This window comes from Myxocyprinus asiaticus, chromosome 32, assembly GCF_019703515.2.
Source record: "Myxocyprinus asiaticus isolate MX2 ecotype Aquarium Trade chromosome 32, UBuf_Myxa_2, whole genome shotgun sequence".
Taxonomy (NCBI): domain Eukaryota; kingdom Metazoa; phylum Chordata; class Actinopteri; order Cypriniformes; family Catostomidae; genus Myxocyprinus; species Myxocyprinus asiaticus.
In genome coordinates this window covers 7,346,833-7,370,420 of record NC_059375.1, presented here as the reverse complement: position 1 = coordinate 7,370,420, position 23,588 = coordinate 7,346,833, and the positions used below count along the sequence as shown (strand labels likewise).

Sequence of the window (23,588 nt, the reverse complement as noted above, 5' to 3'; positions counted from 1 at the left end):
CGATATTTCAATCCTTTTTTACTGTAAATCTCCACTTTCACATACTGAAAGATTAATAGTTAAAAAAGACTTAAATACTGATCTGTTTCTCAACCACACCTATTAAATCGCTTCTGAATATATAGATTTATATTGGATTACTTTTATGCTGCCTTTATGTGATTTTAGGAGCTTGAAAGTTCTGGTCAGCATTCACTTGCATTGTGTGGACCTAAAGAGCTGAAATATTCTTCTAAAAATCTTTGTATTCTGTAGATGAAAGAAAGTCATACACATCTGGTATGGTGAGTAAATGATGAGAGAATGTTCATTTTTGGATGAGCTATCCCTTTAATATATAGTTTAATTTATGTAAAGAGTTTGGTCTAAGAACAGGTGGTTTTAAAGGGGTAGTGATTGATAATGTCATGATTTTGATCAGATAAAGTCAAAATCAAATGAAATGGTACGTTTGTGTTAAGAACATTCTAATGATAATCTCTGATTCATTTGTGGAAGTGGAAGTGTTAGTATTTTCAAAATTAATGGTAGAAAGAATTTTGGGACATGTTTTGTCCCATATGTCTCAAGAATCAGTGAATTGCTATGGATATGTAAGCATAAGTCAGCCATTGTGCATTAAACATTTATCAAAACTCTCCCTATTTGTGCAGCAAACAAACCTTACTGCAAACAAACCTTACTATGTTAAAGACTGCAATACAGTCCAAAACCCCAGACACAATACTTGTAGAAATCTGGTTCAAACAGTTAATGGAGGATCTCAGCAGGTAAAGACACACAAACCCTGTGTTATTTTTTATTTTGTGAATAACTTTAGATCAGCTTTGATAATGTCACTACATGTATTGCTAAACAATGTCTGTTATTATAAATATGGGAGATTGTATTTATTTTTTGCACACAGGGCAAGTTTACAGTTAATTTAGTAATTAATATGCTTTATTAATATTCATTCCATTCCATTGCATATGGAAAATAATGTATAAATGGTTGTATAATTCAAAAGATAATTGTAGAGGAAAAGACAAGGTATATAGTAAGATATAGTAAAATGCGGTATAGTAAAATGTGCAAAAATAATATATATATATATATATATATATATATATATATATATATATATATATATATATATATATTTACACATTTAAACACTACATATAAATATTGCTAAATTTAACACATTTAAATTAAGTACAAATATTCTATGTAGTGTCTCGATTAATTAATGCTGTTTAAATTAGTTGTGCAGTAGATGTAGAATAGCATGTCACACTGCAGGATGTCAACTTCCCATAAGTATTTTATGTCACCACTAATGCTTGCTCACATCATGTCCTCAGTTTGAAAATGTATGATCTGGAGGGGGATGCCAACCTCACAATGCTGGATCTTCAGATTAAGAATTTGCGGGCAGCGCTCTGAAAAGCATCATGGAGGGGGCCAAACGTTTGCTTGAATTGGCTGAAAATGTTAATTAGAGTTTAGGCATCACTGAAGGCTGATTGGACAAGCTCAAGCATCTGGCTAAGGAGGTGTATTCTGTTGTTTGACTTTTGTTTAGAGATTGAGCTGCAGTACTTAGTTGAATTGTCTGTTTTTCTTTCCTTAGACCAATGATTCTCAACTGGTTTTTTCTCCCTGACCTAGATTTTATAGATTATTGGAGATCGTGTTGACCCGAAATTTAATTTAGACTGAAGAATATCGTACAGTTTTGTAAATGCATTAACAAGCTTATCACACGGAACAAACACTATGCCAAATCTTGCCGCGGATTCTTATGGATTTAAAAACCTAAGATGTTCTGCATGATCGTGCGATTGATTAATTAAACAGGAAAGGAGACTGATTTTCACTTCAAGCAAATTGGTAAGTGTTTTTACATTGTTATAGCAATATCAGGAGTTTTCTAAGTGTAAATTAGGCTGCTTGAGCATTCAGTATCGGATCAAGTTTTGAAAAGTAACCGTATACCCTGATGAAACAAGATTTATTGCAAGCACAATTTTAATCGCAAATATTATTAGAGATCTTTTTCTTGGCATTAGACCTTGGTTCTGGCTTTCGTTCGTGGATGTGTTTTTAAAATGTCAGTTGGTATTATTAGTTGACTGCCACGTAATGTATGATGGGCATATGGCATCTTATTCATTGTGAAACTGTGTTTTCTTAATGGCATGAATCACACTGAAGGCCTAGACTTAAAATGCATGGGCCAGGACTACATTTGAGTGAGGTAATTAACCCATTCTAAAGTGGTTCATTCTGCCAGTGTTCAGCGCGTTTAAAGCTGGCTCTACATTAGCTGAGTTTTCCTATGATTTTCAGGCGTTAGCTTCATTAACATAATCACTGGCCAGGTAGAGTGATGCAGAGCACCCATTAGCACCTCTCAGCGGGAGGTGTTAATCACTTGACCGTCGAGACTCCCTGCTGAGTTAATGGCTTCAAGCACTGAAAAGACACAGATGTTTTGTTTGAAAAAATCATTCTGTCACTGAGAAGAACTGACAAAATGACAAGCTGATCGGAACTTTTTTTTTATCACACTCGGCTGCATATCATCACAAACGCTGATTAAAATCCATAGTGATTCTGTCATTCTGCAGAAATAATAATAAAGCAATTAATGATGGATTAAAAATAACTTTGATAGACCTTTTACAGTTTTGGTGCATTTTAAAATATATCCTTGTGAAAGCCAACCAAACTCCTAACCCTTATCTGCATGATTTTATGCATTACACTGCTGCCACACGATTGACTAATTAGATAATCGCAAGAAAAAGGTGTACAGGTGTTCCTAATAAAGTGCTCAGTGTGTGTTCATATATATATATCACACACACACACACACACACACACACACAGATGGCCAAAAGTTTGGAATAATGTACAAATTTTGCTGTTTCGGAAGGAAATTGGTACTTTAATTCACCAAAGTGCCATTCAACTGATCACAAAGTATAGTCAGGACATTACTGATGTAAAAAACAGCACCATCACTATTTGAAAAAAGTCATTTTTGATAAAATCTAGACAGGCCCCATTTCCAGCAGCCATCATTCCAACACCTTATCCTTGAGTAATCATGCTAAATTGCTAATTTGGTACTAGAAAATCACTTGCCATTATATCAAACAATGCTGAAAGCTATTTGGTTCATTAAATGAAGCAAATGTGTTTGTTTTTGAGTTGCCACAGTATGCAATAGACTTACAGGTCAATATTAGGTCAAAAATGGCAAAAAAGAAACAGATTTCTCTAGAAACTCGTCAGTCAATCATTGTTTTGAGGAATGAAGGCTGTACAATGCTTGAAAATGCCAAAAAGATTTCAGACAAAGGTGTACTCTACAGTCTTCAAAGGCAAAGGACAACTGGCTCTAACAAGGACATAAACAGTAAAGAGAAGACTCAAGGGTGCAGGCCTTATGGGAAGAATTGCAAAGAAAAAGCCACTTTTGAAACAGAAAAACAAAAAGAAAAGGTTAGAGTGGGCAAAAAAAAAAAAAAAAAAAAAAACACAGACATTGGACAACTGATAATTGGAAAAGAGTGTTATGGATCTTAACCCCATTGAGCTTTTGTGGGATCAGCTAGACTGTAAGGTGCGTGAGAAGTGCCCGACAATACAGCCACATCTATGGCAAGTGCTACAGGAAGCGTGGGGTGAAATGTCACCTGAGTATGTGGACAAACTGACAGCTAGAATGCCAAGGATCTGCAAAGCTGTCATTGCTGCACGTGGAGGATTTTTTGATGAGAACACTTTGAAGTAGTTTAAGAAGTTCTGAACATTTTTTTTTCAAACTGTAATAGATATTTTTTAAGTTATTAATGTCCTGACTATACATTGTGATCAGCTGAATGCCACTTTGGTGAATAAAAGTACCAATTTCTTTCCATAAGAACAAAATCTATACATTATTCCAAACTTTTGGCCGTGTGTGTGTGTGTGTGTGTGTGTGTTTGTATACATACATACATACATACTGTGTCACTCACCGACCACTTTATTAGGTACACCTGTACACCATGTTAGGAGATGATCAACATTATTCGCTTCACCTGTGAGTGGTCATAATGTTTTGGCTCAACGGTGTGTACAGTATATATACAGTGTGTGTGTGTGTGTGTGTATATATATATATATATATATATATATATATATATACACACTACCAGTCAAAAGTTTTGAAATACTTATTCTTTTATAAAAAAAAAAAATTCTCCACATTTTAGAATAATAGTTAAGTCATCAAAACTATGGAATAAAATAAATGGAACTATGGGAATTATGTTGTGACTAAACAAAATCCAAAATAAATCAAAACTATGTAATATTTTAGCATCTTCAAAGTAGTCAACCTTTGTCTAGAATTTGCAGACATGTACTCTTGACATTTTCTCAACCAACTTCTTGAGGTATCACCGTGGGATCCTTTTTAAACAGTATTGAAGGAGTTCCCATCTATGTTGGGCTGCTTTTCTTTATTATTTGGTCCAAGTCATCAATTTCAAAACCTTTTTTTTTTATTACATTTTAGTTTTATAATGAAATAAAATTAATATGGTGGTATTATATTTTTGTCTACAAAACTAATTTCAAACATTTAAGCATACGCCTTCAGATCAAAAGATTTTTAAGATCATGAGAAACATTTCAGTCAAGTGTTTCAAAACTTTTGACTGGTAGTGTGTATGTGTGTGTATATGTGTATGTGTGTATGTGTGTGTATGTGTGTGTATATATATATATATATATATATATATATATATATATATATATATATATATATATATATATATACACACACACATACTGGCAGCCAAAAGTTTGGAATAATGTACAGATTTTGGTACAGCAGGGTGCGATGCACTGTGTGTTGTGACACATTCCTCCCGTAACTATCATTCAAATTTTCTGTGATTTGTGCCACAGTAGACCTTCTGTCGGTTTTGACCATTGCCCTTGCGCATCGATAAATTTTGGGTGCCCAACACCCTGTTTCCGGTTTGTGGTTTCTTCCTCCTCGGACCACTGTCAGTAGGTACTCACCAATGCTGACTGGGAGCACACCACATGCCTTACCATTTCAGAGATGCTCTGGCCCAGTCGTCTGGCCATAACAATTTGTCCCTTGTCAGTCGCTCAGGTTTTTACTCCTGCCCATTTCTCCTGAATTCAACACGTTGACTACGAGAGCTGATTGTTCGCTTACCATCTAGTCTACCCAGACCTTGACATGTGGCCTTGTTAGGAGATGATCAATGTTATTTGCTTCACCTGTGAGTGGTCATAATGTTTTGGCTCATCAGCGTGTATACACCAGTCGCCACAACATTAAAACAACCTGCCTAATATTGTGTAGGTCCCTCTTGTGCCACCAAAACAATGCCAACCTATTCTGAGATGCTATTCTTCTCACCACAATTGTACAGAACGGTTATCTCAGTTACTATAGACTTTGTCAGTTTGAACTAGTCTGGCCATTCTCTGTTGACCTCTCTCATCAACAAGGCATTTCTGTCCACAGAACTGCTGCTCACTTGATGTTTTTTGTGTTTTTGGCACCATTCTGAGCAAATTCTAGAGACTGTTGTGTGTGAAAATCCCAGGAGATCAGCAGTTACAGAAATACTCAAACCATCCCGTCTGGCACCAGCTATCATCCATGTGATTTTCTAATCAGCCTATCGTGTGGCAGCAGGCTGTGCATAAAATCACGTAGATATGGGTCAGGAGCTGTTCACATCAACCATCAGAATGGAGAAAAATGTGATCTCAGTGATTTGGAGTGTGGCATGATTGTTGGTGCCAGATGGGACCTTTTTGGGTGCCTTTTTTTTTTTATTTTTTTTTTTTTCAGAGAATCATTAGTGGTGTTTGTTAACACCAGTCTGACTGTTGCTTACATTTACGGTTAGGGATTCCAACAAACTTCTAACCCTGGGCATGAAACTTGAGGAGTGACCATACTGTTTATACTACAGACATGAATGATGCATCAAATCAAGTTCCTTCATAGCTCAAGTGTGTAATTTCTGCACCACCAAACAGAACTGCAAAACTAAACATTCAGTCTATGTTGCTGTGTCCAGCAGTCGGGATGCTCAAACAGAGCAATACACTAGGTATCGAATCAGAGTAGGCTTTTTACCGCCGCAATCACCACGTGAATGGGTCATTACCAGATCTAAACCGCTAAGGGGTGCTATAACAATACAATTTCAACAGGCCTGAGCTGAATGCCTCAAAGCTCTGTCTCTGAACGTCACGACCATTCAGTTGGAGGAGGTAATGCATGTTAAGCTAATTTTGCCAACCGCCATAAAATAGAAGAAAAACAAATGCAAAAACACCACAACATTGAATTGCTGGAAGGACACTGCAATCAAGCGTTCACAAGGACTCCCATGCATCGGAGAGTTATTTTTGCATTTTATTAATTCACATTTCAATAAAGAGAGTTATAATTTATGAGTATTTTTATTAGAGCTGTCAGAATTAATGCTTTAACGCATGCGTTTTGTTTTTTTGTTTTTGTTTTTTGTGATTAACATTTTTTATTGATTCATATATAAAACAAATAAAAGCAAAAACATATACAAACAGAATCAATACTTAACCCCCTCTATTACATTTTTTAGAATCCTAGTCCACACTCCTTCCTCCAATACCAAGTTCAAATCTTTCTCCCATAATCTCTTGATAGAAATTAAAGCTCCATCCCCCAGACTCTGAATTAGCAGGGAGTAATACACTGATGCCTCATGATCTTTTCCAAAAGTAGTAATCACCTCTGGCAAAGTATCTGCCGGGTGGGGGTGGGGGGGACTCCCAAAAATAATACAGAGCAGGTGGCGCAGCTGTAAATACCTATAAAACTGAGAACGGGGAATCCCAAAATTATGAACCAAATTCTCAAAAGATCTCAACACTCCACTCTCATATAGGTGTATGTAACCCGAGTGTAGTAACCCCTCTCACAATCCACTCTGACCAACAGAAAGTTGACTTTATTAATATGTAATTTAGGGTTCAGCCATATGCTTGAGGCAACATGGAGGCGACACTTTTGTCCAAACCACGTGCAAATGTGAGATAACAGGGTGTGACTTCTTTGGTTAGTTTGATAGAAAGGCTTTGCAATGGCGAAATAGGGGCAAGAACTTCCTGTTCAATACGAAACCAGGAGAGGGGCTCTCTCAGGTGGGAGCGACCAATGAGCCAGATGTCTGAGACCGAATGCATAATAATAAAACAAAATCTTGGGTAGGTCTAGCCCACCTTTGTCAATCGGCCTATGTAACTTGTTGAAATGTAATCTGGGATGTTTACCATTCCAAATAAAGGACTGCTACAGGAGAGGGGGACATCTACAGGGAGAGATTGTAGCAGGTAGTTGAATTTTGGAATACAATTCATTTTAATAACATTAACCTTCCCAATCATAGATAAATGTAATGAAGCCCACCTACTCACATCACTCGAAAAACTTTTTTTTTATAGGGTCTAAATTAACTCTAACTAAATCACACAAATTAGCTGGGAATAAAATGCCCAAATACTTAATGCCCTGTTTGGGCCACTGGAAGGTGCCCGGCTGAAAATCCGCTACTGGACAGTACGCTGTCAGAGCTAAAGCTTCGGATTTAGACCAAGTGACTTTTTGTAACCTGAGAATTTAGAAAAGGATTTAATAATTCTGTGGAGAAAAGGCATAGATCTAATGGGGTCAGAGACGAATAATAAAATATCATCCGCGTAAAGTAAAAGCTTATGCGCCACACCTCCCGCCATCACCGCTGGAAAATCATCCTCCTTTCTTATCTTGGCTGCTAATGGTTCCAGGGCAAGACAGAACAATAATGGGGAAAGAGAGCAACTCTGCCGGGTGCCCCTATCCAGAGTAAAATAATCTGAAATGAATCCATTTGTTTGTACCGCCGCTACTGGGTGTCTATAAAGTAACTTAATCCATTCAATAAAAGTATTACCGAACCCGTACCGTTTTCAAAATCTAAAAAAGATAATTCCATTCTACCATATCAAACACTTTTTCAGCATCAAGTGAGATGGCAGCGACCAGAGTCTGATCATTTGCCACTGACCACATGATATTGATGAAACGCCTGATGTTATCAGAAGAGCTATGGCCCTGAATAAACCCCACCTGATCTATATGTATAAGAGATGTCATAACTTAATCGGTTAGCCAGAATTTTTGACAATGTTGACGTCTAGCTGGATCAGGGAAATTGGACGGTAGCTCTTACACTCACTTGGATCTTTGTCCTTTTTAAGAATCGGACTGATCCGGGCTTGTGTCATGGTTGGCGGAAGCTTTCCATCCTTTAATGATTCCATATAAACTTCTAAGAAAAGTGGAGCCAGTCCTGTAGCATAAGATCTAAAAAATTCAGCGGCAAAACCATCTGGCCCCCGAACCTTGCCTGTAGGCAGGGCCTCAATTACCTCTTCAAGCTCCTCCAAGGTTATCTCAGAATCAAGAGAATTATTTTTGCTTAGTCGTCAGTTTAGGGATATGTAATGGTTCCACAAAGTTTCTAAAATCTTCATCAATAGACGAAGACGTGGAACTATAGAGATCAAGCTAGAATTCTTTAAAAGTATTATTAATATCAGTGGCCATGGTAAAAATTTCACCACCAGCAGATTTCACTGAGGGAATGGTTGAAAAAGATTCTGCTTTATATATCTAGACAAAAGCTTCCCTGCTTTGTCCTCCGACTCAAAATATGACTGTCTTGCCCTAAATAACCAAAACTCCACCTTCCGTGACAAAATAGTATAATATCTGTATTTCAATCAGGTCAATTCTCTGAGGCCATCAGATGACATTCGGCGCTTCACTTCTGTCTCTGTACTTTTAATATTCTCTTCCAACTTCGAGTTCTCGTGCTTTGGATTTTTTGATGAATGAGGCATACTGTATGATCCGGCCCCTAAGAACCGCCTTAGGTGCCTCCCAAGCCACGCCCACAGGTGATACTGAGGACCAGTTGGTCTCCATATAAACATTGATTTCAGCCTTTAACATTTGTTGGAAATCAGGATTTTGCAAAAGGGATACATTAAAGCACCAACTAAACGATTTCTTTTTCTCCATATGTGGCAACACCTCTAAATTCACCAGGGCATGATCTGAGACTAAGATGTTTCCAATTGAGCAATCCACAACATATGAGATGAGGGACTTAGATATTAAAAGAAAATCAATTCTAGAAAAAATCTTATGGACTGATGAAAAAAATGTATAGTCCCAACAGATGGGTTCAGAAGTCACCAAATATCTGTAAGACCAAGTTTATTTCCATCCTGTGAAGTGTCAGTGTTGCTCTAGGGGACTTGCACACTTTTGCTTCACTATGATCAAGGACTGAGTCCATCAAAAGATTAAAGTCTCCTCCCAATATTATATCATGAGGGGTACCAGCGGCTTGCAACATCCCTTCAAGATCTGTAAAAAAAAAAGCCCTGATCATCAACATTAGGTTCGTAAATATTAGCCAAAATCAACCTTTGCCCCTGAATTTCAGCTAAAACAATAACGACTCTTCCTAATTTATCTTTAATCTGTTTTAGACATTTGAATTGTAGATGTTTACTTATCAATGTATTGACCCCCCTGCTCTTACTTGAGCATGCACTAAAAAAACATGTCCACCCCATATCTTCCCAAATTTTTCAGCTTCCTGCAGGGAAAGATGTGTTTCTTGAAGAAACACAATATCATAATTCTTACATTTAAGAAAAGAAATAACCTTCCTCCTTTTTATGGGGTGCCCCAACCCATTCACATCCCACGTGGAGAGAGACAATCCACTCATATTAACATTTGACATTTTGACATATTAGAAAACATAGATTGTGTGTCAAAAACAAGATTATAAAGACCACATTCCCCATTAGTGCAACAATCAAACCCCGAACTTCCCCCAGAACCAAACAAACAGAAAAAAGAAAAATGTGCGCATTAACTCCGCGCATGACAGCACCAACTGGCGTCCATACTTCTAAACTCAAAGTCTATGTACGCCTACTAGAGCCCCCACGACAACTTTGCCGTCGGATTGCTCAAGTCCGGTGCTTCTATACAAATTGTGTGAGACAAAATTACATAACAGAAAATGCTCTGTAAAGCACACTCCAGACAGTAGGCAGAATAAACACAAAGAACGTGTAGATTCATTCACAGAACTGTCTCAAAGGTGTGTTCCTCTACAAAACAAACTCCAGCCCTATGTGACTGTACCGCCTATTGTTTTAATTCACAATTGTGGTGACAAATATAAGATTAAATGTATAAATTCTATTCAGTATAAAACCAAATGACCAACAGTAGTCTTATAGGACACAGAGTCCGTACCAACCACAGTGCAAAATGGAATAAAATGCAAATAAAACCATGCAATGCTGAAATAATGTCTGCATTTGTTTTGAATGTTGAAATTCACTTCAGCAATATCAAATGTTATTATATATGGTCAAATGTGTATTTATTACAAACAAGCAAGTTATGAAAAGGTCCGGCGACCTTTTGCACAGTACTCCTGAGTTATCAGTCCAAATGTGTTTATTCAAAGAATGCAAGCTTTACTCTACTCCACACCATCCTCTGTAACTTTAAAGGCATATCACATATAATTACAACAAAATAAGTACATATATATTTCATTACGCCTATGAGCGGTTTTTCGATTGAACCACTCTATTTTAGTCTATCACTACCGACTAGCGGGGTCAATTATAACATGGGTTAACGCTGTTAATTAAATGCGTAGTAGGGCTAACAAATAAAATTATGAATATTCAGTGTATTTTCATTTTGATTTTCAGAAAGTTAATTAAATAACTAATATATATGAAGCAACAGTTTTCATGTATTGAAAAAGACTGACATTCTAGCATTTTTTCTATATACCATTTCATGACATAACTAAGCTATAATTTTAATGCTGCCAATAATTTTGCATTGTTAGATCACCTTCTGCACATCAAAATTAAAAAAATACGACACAAATAATATTTACAATGTTAATCATAATAACACACTTATGGTGCCAAAAACATGATGGTGCTAAAAGTATCCCTTTGCACCTCTAGTTTCATGTGTGAGAATTTAAAGGTTTAACGCTGCGGTAATCCCTGCGATAGTAAGGGTCATTCTGGTTGGATACCCACTGTATTTTTATAGAGCCACAGAAGACATAGTGTTTACAGAGGAAATAAGCATACAAATGGCTTACTTCTAATTCTGTCATGGAGGAGGAAGTGGGCAGGAGGAATGTTTCAGAGAGAAAACGTGCATAGCACGCTGTAGTGAGACCGGCTTGTCTGCAAACAATTGAGGCAATTTAAATGTTAGACAGAGAGAGCGGACAAGATGATTGGCTAACAGATTGCATGTCATAGGACCTTTCAGTTTGCAGCATGTAGAGTTTTATGACTGAACTTAAAATGATTTGTCTTTGCACATTAAGCTGGGATAGGAGCAAATATTTTAACATCAAAAAAGTTACACACTTCAGTTTGAAGGCAAGTCAGTTCACTCAACTGGAAATGCTTCCTGAAAGCTATTTTTTATGTAGTCAAAATAGGCATGCAAGTACAGCTTGTATCTACTTGGATAGGGAAAGTCTGAAATATCAAACTGTTTGTCAAAATTACGTTTAAATAAAATTTCGATTCAGCAGTACAATCTCACAACAAATATAAATGTTCTAGAGTAAACAGACAAAAAGATTGGCTTGACTGGGACTTTCATTCCTTCAGCCTTTATGTTGAGTTGCTGTTAGTCTTAGCCTCAGTCCGTTCACTAGCAGTCTGACGCATACATCCTATTATTTTATTAACACAAATCCTATTATGTTTCAGTCTGCTGACTGATGCTGATGCTGGACACACAGAGTTCCTGGATGAGGTTTATGAGAATGAGACTCGATTCCCAGGAGGAGAATGGAAGCTTGCGGCTGAACCTTACACTGATGTGGTAAAAGCAATCCTCATACTTCAGCCTTATTTGAGATGTCATAGAAAGCCATTCATTCATTTTGCATTTTTAGATTATTGAAACACTTAAATTATTAAAGAGATAACATAATTAATTTTTTCCCTGATGTCCACTTACAATGTTCGTAAACATTTTGTGCTATAATTTCATTTTTTCATGACCCTCTTCCTCCCTGTCTCAGAATAAAAGGCTACTGTACCTTTAAGAAACGGCACCTTTGTATATAAAATGAGGAATAGCGTTTTGCTGCGCTCACACACTTACTGCATGTTTAATGTTGAGTCTAAAGCCATCTTTACATTGCAAAGGTGGCACAGAAGCTGCATCTGAAGTGGCATTTAGGTGTATTTACACAGACTGTTTAATGCTGCTCAGAGCAGGCATAAATGCATTAACACAGCAATTACAGTTGCATAAGTAATGTTATGATATTAATGTTTTATATATAAAATTATGAATATAGAAATATGAAGGGTTAGGAATATGAAGGTATACTTTTAAATATGGAACTATATTATTAAATATATGCTCTATCATGATAACAACAAAGTTTAAGGCTGCTCTGATGCTGCATTTAATTTACACAGAACCAAAGCAGCATCAGAAATGCATTCGATACTCGGGGCTGAGTTGGGTCAGAGCAAGTATAGTTTAGTATGGCTTTTATGAGGCATTGCGTCTTTACACAGAATTTTAAGCAGGCACAGAGCAGGCTTAACTCGGCTGTGTAAAGACACCTTAATTTAGCTCTCCCATTCTTCAATAACATATGCAGATTGGAAGGTGCTACACACAGCCAGGAACGGCACATGGTTTGATGAAGTTCCTATCATTTTACACTTATTGTTAGTTTTTCTGGTGTTTAGGAATAATTGTGTCCTGCTTCCTCATTATCTCACCCTGACTTGGCGATCAAAAAAAGTTTGATCCTTCATTATTGCAGTCTTTATATCAGAATACTGTATATCACTGAAGCTGTAAGAAAAGTCCTATTTTGTGTTTGCAGAATGGAGAAAAAGCCCAACAGAAATTGAATGTCCACCTGGCTGGCAGTGGAAGGATAACTGGTCTTTTGATGCCAACAGGGCAGTCGATGAAAAAGTTTAGCCTGTGTTTCTGTTGAGGAAATTGTCGCTTGATATCTGCCTTTTGAGCTGCATATCATTGTCGCTCTATACAGAGTGCCTAAACAGTTTGGATTGGGCAGTTATATGATGTAAATTTGTGAATTTAGGTTGGGAATATGGAGTCACCATTCCACCTGATAAGCCCAAATCCTGGGTAGCAACTGAGAAGATGTACCATGTCCATCGTCGTAGAAGAATGATCCGGCCTCGCAAACGTATGAATGGCACCAAAACTTCTGCTGATGCAAGTGTAGATTGTTCTATATTAAATGAGTATAACAGCGGTTTGATCTTCTACAAGTTGAAACAGTATTGCAAAAAATATGTTTCTTACTCTGGATATTTGTGTTGTTTTCCAGTAAAACATTTACTTAAATAAGATAATAATAATAAAAAAAATAACATCCTTAAAGCAAGATACATTTACTTGAGAAGCAAAATTGCATTTGTTTTCAGAGAAATCTAACTAAATTTAGTGAGGTATATGCTTAAAGCAAGAAAAATTGACTTGCTAATGTGGTAAGAACTGGTTTTCCATTAAATTACATTTATATTTGTTTCTCCATTGGCAAATAGTTTTTTTTTGTTGTTGTTGTTGTTGTTGTTTTAAGCATTAAAAAAAAAAAAAAAAAAAAAGTTCATATGTGATTGTGTTCTTGTTATACATTCTGTTTTACTCAGAAATATGTAATGACAGAAGTATAATGGGTGGTGAATGCAGTTTCATGTTGATTTAAATAAAGAACACTTCAAATGTTAAGCACACTTTTAGATTTTGCTTCTTATTGTTTGATTTCCAGAAGGAGACAGGAGATCCAGAGGGCTGGGAATACTCCTCACTGATTGGCTGGAAGTTCCACAGGCAGCAGCGTTCCACGGACACATTCCGCCGGCGCCGCTGGAGAAGAAGATGGCACCTGCTGGTCCAGTCGGCACTTCAGCCATTTTCAAACTGGTGGGGGCGCTGGTTAGCAACAAGACTTAGACTTTTCTTTCCTAATGCTTATTGTAGCACAAAGTGACTGATAAATCTTACTGTTGATTGGCTTAACAGAGAGTTGATATGGAATCTAAAGGCGAAGACAAAGGCTCCAAAGCAGAATCTTCTATTAAGCAGTTTGGAGACAGCACACCCACTGTGTCATGCATATTTGACCGTGAGTAATTTGGTGACAGGGGCTACTGTATCAAGTGGATTACTAATACTGTGCAGTATACACTATACTACTGACTATTTTTTAAACAGTAAGTGAATCAGTATGCATTATTTCACAATAAACCATTTAAACAGATGAATGCTACATTGTTTGCACATGACGTCATCACATTGCATGTCAGTAAAATCTAGTTACCATCTTGGAAATAAAGCTATTTTCCATTTCTATTTCAATTTTCTGTTAAAACTTTTACCAGTCTGATTAAATAATGAGTCAAAAAAAAAGATCTTGGCAGATATTAATTCCAGTTCATTCATCACACTAGGATGTAAGTCTAAGTTTAAGGTCTAGTTTAGAGCATTGCATTGTGGTATACAGTATTCTGCTTAATGTGCTCTGTTGTAAGCTGCACATTTGAGCAAATTTTTAGCAAAAACAAAATCAGAAATAGTAAGTAGTGTGTTTGTATGCTATTCCAAATATAGCCAACAATTACAGAAAGACAATTTTTTTTCTCAGAATCCATTGTACTTAAAGCCTCATTTTCTTGCAGGATCGTACACGTACCACTTGAGAGTCTATGTTTATCTGGCCAGAAACCTTATTGCTCTGGACAAAGACAGCTTCTCAGGTTATAAAACAGTTTTGATTTTGCTGATCTGTCCTTGGAAGCCCACTTACATTCTAATGGACTAAAATCCTGTTGGTTTGAGTTGCAGATCCATATATCCATGTGTCATTTTTGCATCAGAGCCAAACAACAGAGCCGATTAAAAGCACCTTGAACCCGACATGGGATCAGACTATTACGTTTAAAAATGTGGAAATCTATGGTGACCCCCAGTTTCTTGCCCAAATCCCACCCAGGGTGGTGCTGGAAATCTTTGACAGCGATCAAGTGGTTAGTCCGATTTATTTATTCAGCTTGATTTCAGGATGTCTTTTAAAGTCAACTTAAAACAGTGTTCGCAGCCCATTTTACTTCCATTATATGACACATAATGTGATTCCATAATGTGTTTTCCATTGGGAATTGATAGGATCATGAAAAATGGTCTCCGATGAGTGACGCACAATAAGACCTGTATTGAGTATTAAAGCTTACTCGAAATTAACACATTAATGCATGCAATTAATTTAAAATGTTTAACGTGTTAACTTTTTTCTTGTGTGGAAAACAAAGGGAAATTTTTACTCAATATCCCAGTCCTTCTTTTCAATTCAATGGCAGTGGATAGTAACTCACTTTATAGCTCAAAAAGGACCCAAAAGTGTCAAACTCTTCTAGTTTTTATCAATAGGTGCCTGGAATCAGGAATTGTACCTGACATGCTACTGTTAAACCCCTTTTAAAAAATCAGAATCTGGATCCTACAATATTATCTAATTTTAGGCCCATCTCTAATAATTAATTTATAACCAAAGTTATGGAGACAGTGGTTCTTCACCAATTGCAGAGCTTTTTGGTTGATAACAAGGTCTTTGATATATTTCAATCAGGTTTTTAGAAAACTTCATTCGACAGAGACGGCACTTGTAAAAGTTTTAAATTATGTCTTAATAGCCACTGATTCTGGTGACTCGGCTGTCCTGGTTCTTTTAGATTGAAGTGCTGCATTCGATACAGTTGACCATGATATCCTTCTTTCTCGGTTAGAGCATGTTGTGGGCATTAGAGGAACTGCCCTAAATTGGTTCCAATCATATCTTAAAAATAGAAGTTTCTCTGTAAACATAGGAAAATTACACTCAAGTGTTGCTCCCCTGACTTGTGGGGTCCCCCAAGGCTCTATTTTGGCCCCCATATTGTTTTTCTTTATATGCTTCACTTAGGCTCTATTTTTGAAAAACATGGCTTGTATTATCACTGCTATGCGGATGATACACACATTTATCTGCCCATGAAGCATAAAAATGGCTTAGACTCTCTCGTTGCCTGTCTTTCTGATGTTAAGACCTGGATGTCTTTAAGTTTCTTACATTTAAATGCGCGTAAAACTGATCATCGTGATCATCGTGTTTGGCTCTTCAGAAGCCCCTAAAACTTCTCATTTAAATTTTGGTGTTTTATCCTCTTCGGTTAAAACTTGTGTGAAAATTTGGGGGTCTTTTTTGATAGTGCCCTTAAATTTGACAAGCAAATTAACTTGGTTGTAAAATCCAGTTTTTATCAACTAGGAGTACTGGCTAAAGTGAAGTCCTTTCTGTCCATCAAGCACTTCGAAACAGCGATACATGCTTTTATCACCTCTAGACTGGACTATTGTAATTCCCTATATTTGGAAATAAACAATTCTTCCATATCTAGATTACAGATGGTTCAAAATGCAGCTGCGAGACTTTTAACGGGTGTCCGTAAACATGAACATATTACTCCTGTTTTAGTGTCTTTACATTGGCTTCCTGTCCGTTCTAGAATTGATTTTAAAGTGCTCTTGCTTGTATTTAAATCCTTGTGTGAACACTGTCCAGGAAGAGCTCTTAAATCCACCAGCCAGAGTTTATTAACTGTTCCTAAGTCGAAGCTAAAATCTAGGGGTGATCGAGCGTTCGCCATAGCCGCACCTAAACTTTGGAACAGCTTACCGACCTCTATCAGAACTGCTCCAACGCTACATATTTTTAAATCTAAGTTAAAAACACATCTTTTCTCTCTAGCCTACAACTTGTGATGTTCTCTGTTGTTTGTTATTTTTTGTCTTTGGGTCTATAGTATTATGTTTTGTGGGTTTTATTGTATTTAAAAAGATCTTGCGAGCACATTGGTCAAATGTTGTTGTTTTTAAATTGTGCTTTATAAATAAAATTGATGATGATGATGATGATGATGATAAAAGTAGTCCATGTGACTCATACATAATAATCTGAGTCTTCTAAAGTTAAAGCAAATATACAGTACCGGTCACTATACTAAAGTTTTGAAACATCTGACCGAAATGTTTCCCAAGATCTTAAAAATCTTTTGATCTGAAGGCATATGCTTAATTAGTTTTGTAGACAAAAATATAATTGTGCCACCATATTAATTTATTTCATTATAAATCTAAAATTTAATTTAAAATAAGTTTTTGAAATTGATGACTTGGACCAAATAATAAAGAAAAGCAACCAATAAGTGCCCAGCATATAGATGGGAACTCCTTCAATGCTGTTTAAAAAGCATCCCAGGGTGATACCTCAAGAAGCTGGTTGAGAAAATGTCAAGAGTACATTTCTGAAAATTCTAGGCAAAGGGTGACTACTTTGAAGATGCTAAAATATAACAGTTTTGATTTATTTTGGATTTTGTTTAGTCACAACATAATTCCCATAGTTCCATTTATGTTATTCCATAGTTTTAATGACTTTACTATTATTCTAAAATGTGAAAAAAAATTATAATAAAGAATAAGTGTTTCAAAACTTTTGACCGGTAGTGTACATCATATTCCAAGTTAGGTTGTGTTGCAAGGAAAATCTTGATATCCATTGCACATTCATGATCTTTTTTTAGAGAAACCCATTTACAGTAGCATGTTTGTTCACAGAAGAACTTGCATTGTTTTTAGCACTAAAACGGATGTTAGTGTTTTTATTTTTTTATTTATTTATTTATTTTTTTTATTTTAAATTTTTTTTTTTTTTACAAAAATTTTATGGTTTTGTGTGATGTAGATTCTGGCTTGGGGTTTGCAAAACATGAAGACCTATCAGCTTGCTCCAGTCACCTCACCCAGTCTGGTGGTAGAGTGTAGAGTGTGGAGGAGAGAGAATTCAGACAGCTGTAATCAAAAACATGAAGAAGAACCAGAATTTCCCAGGACCACCTATCACTTTCTGAGGAAAAAAAAAAAAACATGAGAACTAATACACCTTGTTAAAACAGTAGCCCCAAAAATATTTAGAGACTCAAACCACACTTAAAAAATGTGGAATTTCATTGTAATAGATAAAGGAAGAGGTATAAAAGCAAGAGGCATCTGCAAACAATTGATGCTAGACCTCAAAAATAACTTTTTCTTTCAAAAAGGCAATTTTTAGTAAATGTATGAAGTCAGTTCCACTTAGGTGTCAAGAGAAATAGTTCATCACATTAACTATGGACATGTTCCACTACTGTTTAACAGATAGTGTCCAAATATTGTGGTCTTAATTTTGGACACTATAGGAATTGACAAAAATGGTTCAGTCTAATTAAAAATGATGTACTTTATCCAGAATCTGTGTGTACTGTACATTTTGCACTTACTTTTTGCACCAGCTCGGAGGATCATCAGAGACTCCAGCCACCCGAGCCATGGGCTGTTCTCACTGCTACCATCAGGTAGGCGGTATCGCAGCATCAGGACCCGCACCAGCCGACTCCATGACAGCTTCTTCCCCCAAGCAATCAGACTTCTGAACTCTTTGTATATTGTTGAGTGTAATTATGTGTATAACAGATGTTTAAATTGTGTTGTGTTAATTTGATGTTTTAAGTTGTGTAATTATGTGTATAACAGATGCTTAAATTGTGTTGTGCTAATGTGATGTTTTAAGTTGAGTGTAATTATGTATAACAGATGTTTAAATTGTGTTGTGTTTGATGTTATTGTAAATTGGTATATGTCTCATCACTGTCACGACTGCTATGTTGATCGGAACTGCACCCAAGAATTTCACACACCATTACACTTGTGTATATGGCTGTGTGACAATAAAGTGATTTGATTTTGATGTTGTTGTTTTTTTTTATTGAACTAGCGCTAAAGTGAATAAAAAAAATAAATTATATTGAGAAAAAGTGTTCATGCTAATTAAGAATTAACTACTTTATTCAATATTTGTGTGTGCTGTTCATTTTGCGCTGGGATTAGAGTATCAAATTGTTAGCTTAGGAACATCATAACACCGAACACCACTGAAATCAATTGTGAGTCAAGTCTCCCATACGCTTCACATGATAAGTGCTATTTGTATTGCACACAGAGTTGTTACCCATGTAGATTCCTTAGAATCCAGCTGCCTATGTAGGCAGTAAACAGCAAGGCAGCTCATTATGTTTTGTAACAGAGACAAGTGTCTATTGTTTTATCATTTAAAAAAATCTTTATTTTAGCTTAATTTGTCTACATCAGTGGTTCCCAAACCTGTTCCTGGAGGACCCCCAACACTACACATTTTGCATACCTCCCTAATAAATCACACCTGATTCAACTCACCAGCTTGTTAGTGGAGACTCCAAGACCTCAACTGGGTGTGTCAGAAAAGGGAGATATACAAAATGTGCAGTGTTGGTGGTCCTCCAAGAACAGGGTTGGGGACCACTGGTCTACATTAATTTTTAAGAATAGCTGAAGTGTCCAAATACTTTTTATGGGCCACAGTATTGTATGTCTCTTCAGCATCTTATTTCATGTCTCTAGCTGCTACCCAAAGAGGAGATTTATTCTCCCTCTATAGTGCTGAAAGTCATTGACCACAGACCATTTGGATGAAAACCTGTGGTGGGCCAGTGTACAATCAATTTTCTGGAGGAATTTCAATGTGACCCTTATGTCATAGTTCCTGAAAATGCTGTGTCTTCAAAAAGTACATCCCCTCTTTCACATTTGAGTTCATTAATTGTACTTTAATTTGTTAGAGACATAATTTTAAAGAATGAGGTGTTGTCATCATTCTCCTGGAGCTGCACGTCTTTTCCTGCAGTGGCGTTAATGGCGGCTGGTCCTAGAGACCTTCATGTTAACATTGAGGACAGCAGAGCATCTCATAGAAGCTCGGGTACTTAAAAAAACCTTATAAATGACAGTCACTTAGTTTTAGGTGATTTAATCTCTTCTTGTGATATCTCTTTTGGTAAAACACTGTTCAGAATGGAATAACATAATTTACTGAATACTGTGCAGTACACACTGTATACTGCCTACTGTGTGTGTGTGTGTTTTTAAAGGCATCATTCCACAATAAACAATACAAACAATAGTATGCTACATTGTTGTTAAATGATGACATGATGAAGTCCAGCCATGGAAATCATGGTGCATGCTGATAGGTCCTTTGACATGTAATCTGTTAGCCAATCAGTTTGTGTACTCCCCTCTTTGGCTAGCATTTAAAATATGTCTAGGATGTAAAGGGGACATGACATAGTATTTTTTTTTTTAATTTTCTTATTTTCTATTTTTTGCACCGAAACAGTCATCATTTAGTAATATATGTTCATTTTCTACACAGTCTCTAACCTCTGTCTGAAATGCTCTATTTTGGCCCCAGCTTTTCCTTAAAACTTCAATGTTTTGAACATTCAATCATCAATCATAACCACTGTTATGACTGGCTAACATCATGCAGCCCCTCAAATACACTCATATAAAGTATTTTTGAAACTCAATCATAAGGGAATGAACCAGCTCCACAACAACCCAACACATTACATCCAAATGTATCAAACTGTTCACCCAAGCATGGCAGCACCATAAACAATCAATATTAAACAATCATGACGTATGAGACATTCATGAGTGGAACTGGTTACCTATGGTTTTGCAGTTGAGTCCAATAGTGTTTTTAACTGCTCCATCTTTCAATAACAGTTCCTTTGCAAAGCTTGAATCATATTGTGACTGGTTCACAAGCAACACATACAGTCCACACTGAAATATGCTGAACACGCATTATACAATCCATGGTGAAACATGACGCACACACATATCCTGCACTGATGGAACTTTATTAAACTTGTCACTGTTTCCTGATGTTGGGATGCTTCAACAGAGGCCAAAGCAGGTCTTCACAGTTGCAACATCTCACATTTTACATCATCTGTTTACTCTGGATGAGATCTGGTTCTCCCAGCCAGTGGCAGTAATGGAATGGAGCAGAACAGACTCGTCTTTAAAAGCTGAGATTGTACCGCTCTTAAAATGCGGCACACTTTGCTGGAAATGCATCAGAACGGTCAAAAACGTCCATCTAGTGCATGTTTACATAAACCACCTGTGTAATTTCCCCTTTGTAGTTCAGGAATACTTTCTGTCATCTTCATTTGCTACACTATGAACCAGGGCTGTTTATGGATGGAGTCCCCATTAAAGTTGTTAAAGAGAACAGGTTTCTTGGTATCACTTTTGACAACAAACTGTCTTTTATTCCTCACATTAAATCACTAAAAAAGAAAAGTTTTAAAGCTATGAATGTTTTAAAGGTTTTATCCAAAACCAAATGGGGAGCAGACAGCTCAACTCTCATGAACTTGTACAGAACCATGGTATGCTCAAAGCTGGACTATGGAAGTATCATTTATGGATCAGCTAGGAAGTCATACATATGACTTTTGGACACTGTACACCACCAAGGTATACGACTAGCTTTGGGAGCCTACAGAACATCACCAATCCAAAGTCTCTATGTGGAAGCCAATGAACCTTCCTTGGAAATCAGATGCCTAAAGTTGGCCTTATAATTTGCAATTACGAATTAATCTATTACTGACCTCAAAAATGATGTAAATCCATCTCTTATTGTGTAAATAAAACTCACAAATTTGTTTAGATTACTTATTATATACAGTATATTATATAAAGTCAGAAGTTTACATACACTTAGGTTTAAGTCATTAAAACTAATTTTTTTGACCTCTCCACAGATTTAATATTAGCAAACTATAATTTAAAAAAAGTCATTTAGGACATCTACTTTGTGCATGACACAAGTAATTTTTCCAACAATTGTTTACAGACAGATTTTTTCACTTTTAATTGACTATACCACAATCCCAGTGGGTCAGAAGTTTACATACACTAAGTTAACTGTGCCATTAAGCAGCTTGGAAAATTCCAGAAAAAGACCTAAAAAAAAATGTGGACCTCCACAAGTCTGGTTCATTCTTGGGAGCAATTTCCAAACACCTGAAAGTACCACGTTCATCTGTACAAATAATAGTACGCAAGTATAAACACCATTGGACCATACAGCCATCATACCGCTCAGGAAGGAGATGCATTCTGTCTCCTAGAGATGAACGTAGTTTGGTGCGAAAAGTGCAAATCAATCCCAGAACAACAGCAAAGGACCTTGTGAAGATGCTGGAGGAAACATGTAGACAAGTATCTATATCCACAGTAAAACGAGTCCTATATCAACATATCCTGAAAGGCTGCTCAGCAAGGAAGAAGCCACTGCTCCAAAACCACCATAAAAAAGCCAGACTATAGTTTGCAAGTGCACATGGGGAAAAAGATCTTACTTTTGAAGAAATGTTCTCTGATCTGATGAAACAAAAATGTAACTGTTTGGCCATAATGATCATCGTTATGTTTGGAGGAAAAGGGTGAGGCTTGCAAGCCGAAGAACACCATCCCAACCATGAAGCATGAGGGTGGAAGCATCATTTTGTGGGGGTGCTTTGCTGAAAGAGGGACTGGTGCACTTCACAAAATAGATGGCATCATGAGGAAGGAAAATTATGTGGATATATTGAAGCAACATCTCAAGATATCAACCACGAAGTTAAAGCTTGGTCGCAAATGGGTCTTCCAAATGGACAATGACCCCAAGCATACCTCCAAAGTTGTGGCAAAATGGCTTAAGGACAACAAAGTCAAGGTATTGGAGTGGCCATCACAAAGCCCTGACCTCAATCCGACATTTGTGGGCAGAACTGAAAAAGCATGTGCGAGCAAAGAGGCCTACAAACATGACTCAGTTACACCTTCTGTCTGAAGGAATGGGCCCAAATTCCAGCAACTTATTGTGAGAAGCTTGTGGAAGGCTACCCAAAACGTTTGACCCAAGTTATACAATTTAAAGGCAATGCTACCAAATACTAACAAAGTGTATGTAAACTTCTGACCCACTGGGAATGTGATGAAAGAAATAAAAGCTGAAATAAATAATTCTCTCTACTATTATTCTGACATTTCACATTCTTAAAGTAGTGATCCTAACTGACCTAAGACAGGGAATGTTTTCTACCATTAAATGTCAGGAATTGTGAAAAACTGAGTTTAAATGTATTTGGCTAAGGTGTATGTAAACTTCTGACTTCAACTGTATTCAGTATTTTCTTATGCCAGCTTTTCTGAATTCTATATTTGAGTGTTGTAATGTTGCTTTCAAGAGCAAATCAACTTTACTCTTTTTATCTAGGCTAACTTGATTGAGTAAACTAAAGCTGACTCCCTTTGTGCGCTAGAGGCATTTAATCGTGGAGCAAAAAATAATAATTATTTAAACCTGAACAAAATATAAATTTGGTTCTAAGAAAATATCTTGCTTTTAAGATTTATATTAAATGTA

The 23,588-nt window shown here is 36.6% G+C and overlaps 1 pseudogene; it reads left to right on the top strand.

Moving 5' to 3' along the window:
- Nucleotides 1–19,786, top strand: part of LOC127422862 (myoferlin-like) — a 74,351-nt pseudogene extending 54,565 nt beyond the window's left edge.
- Nucleotides 19,787–23,588: the final 3,802 nt, after the last annotated feature.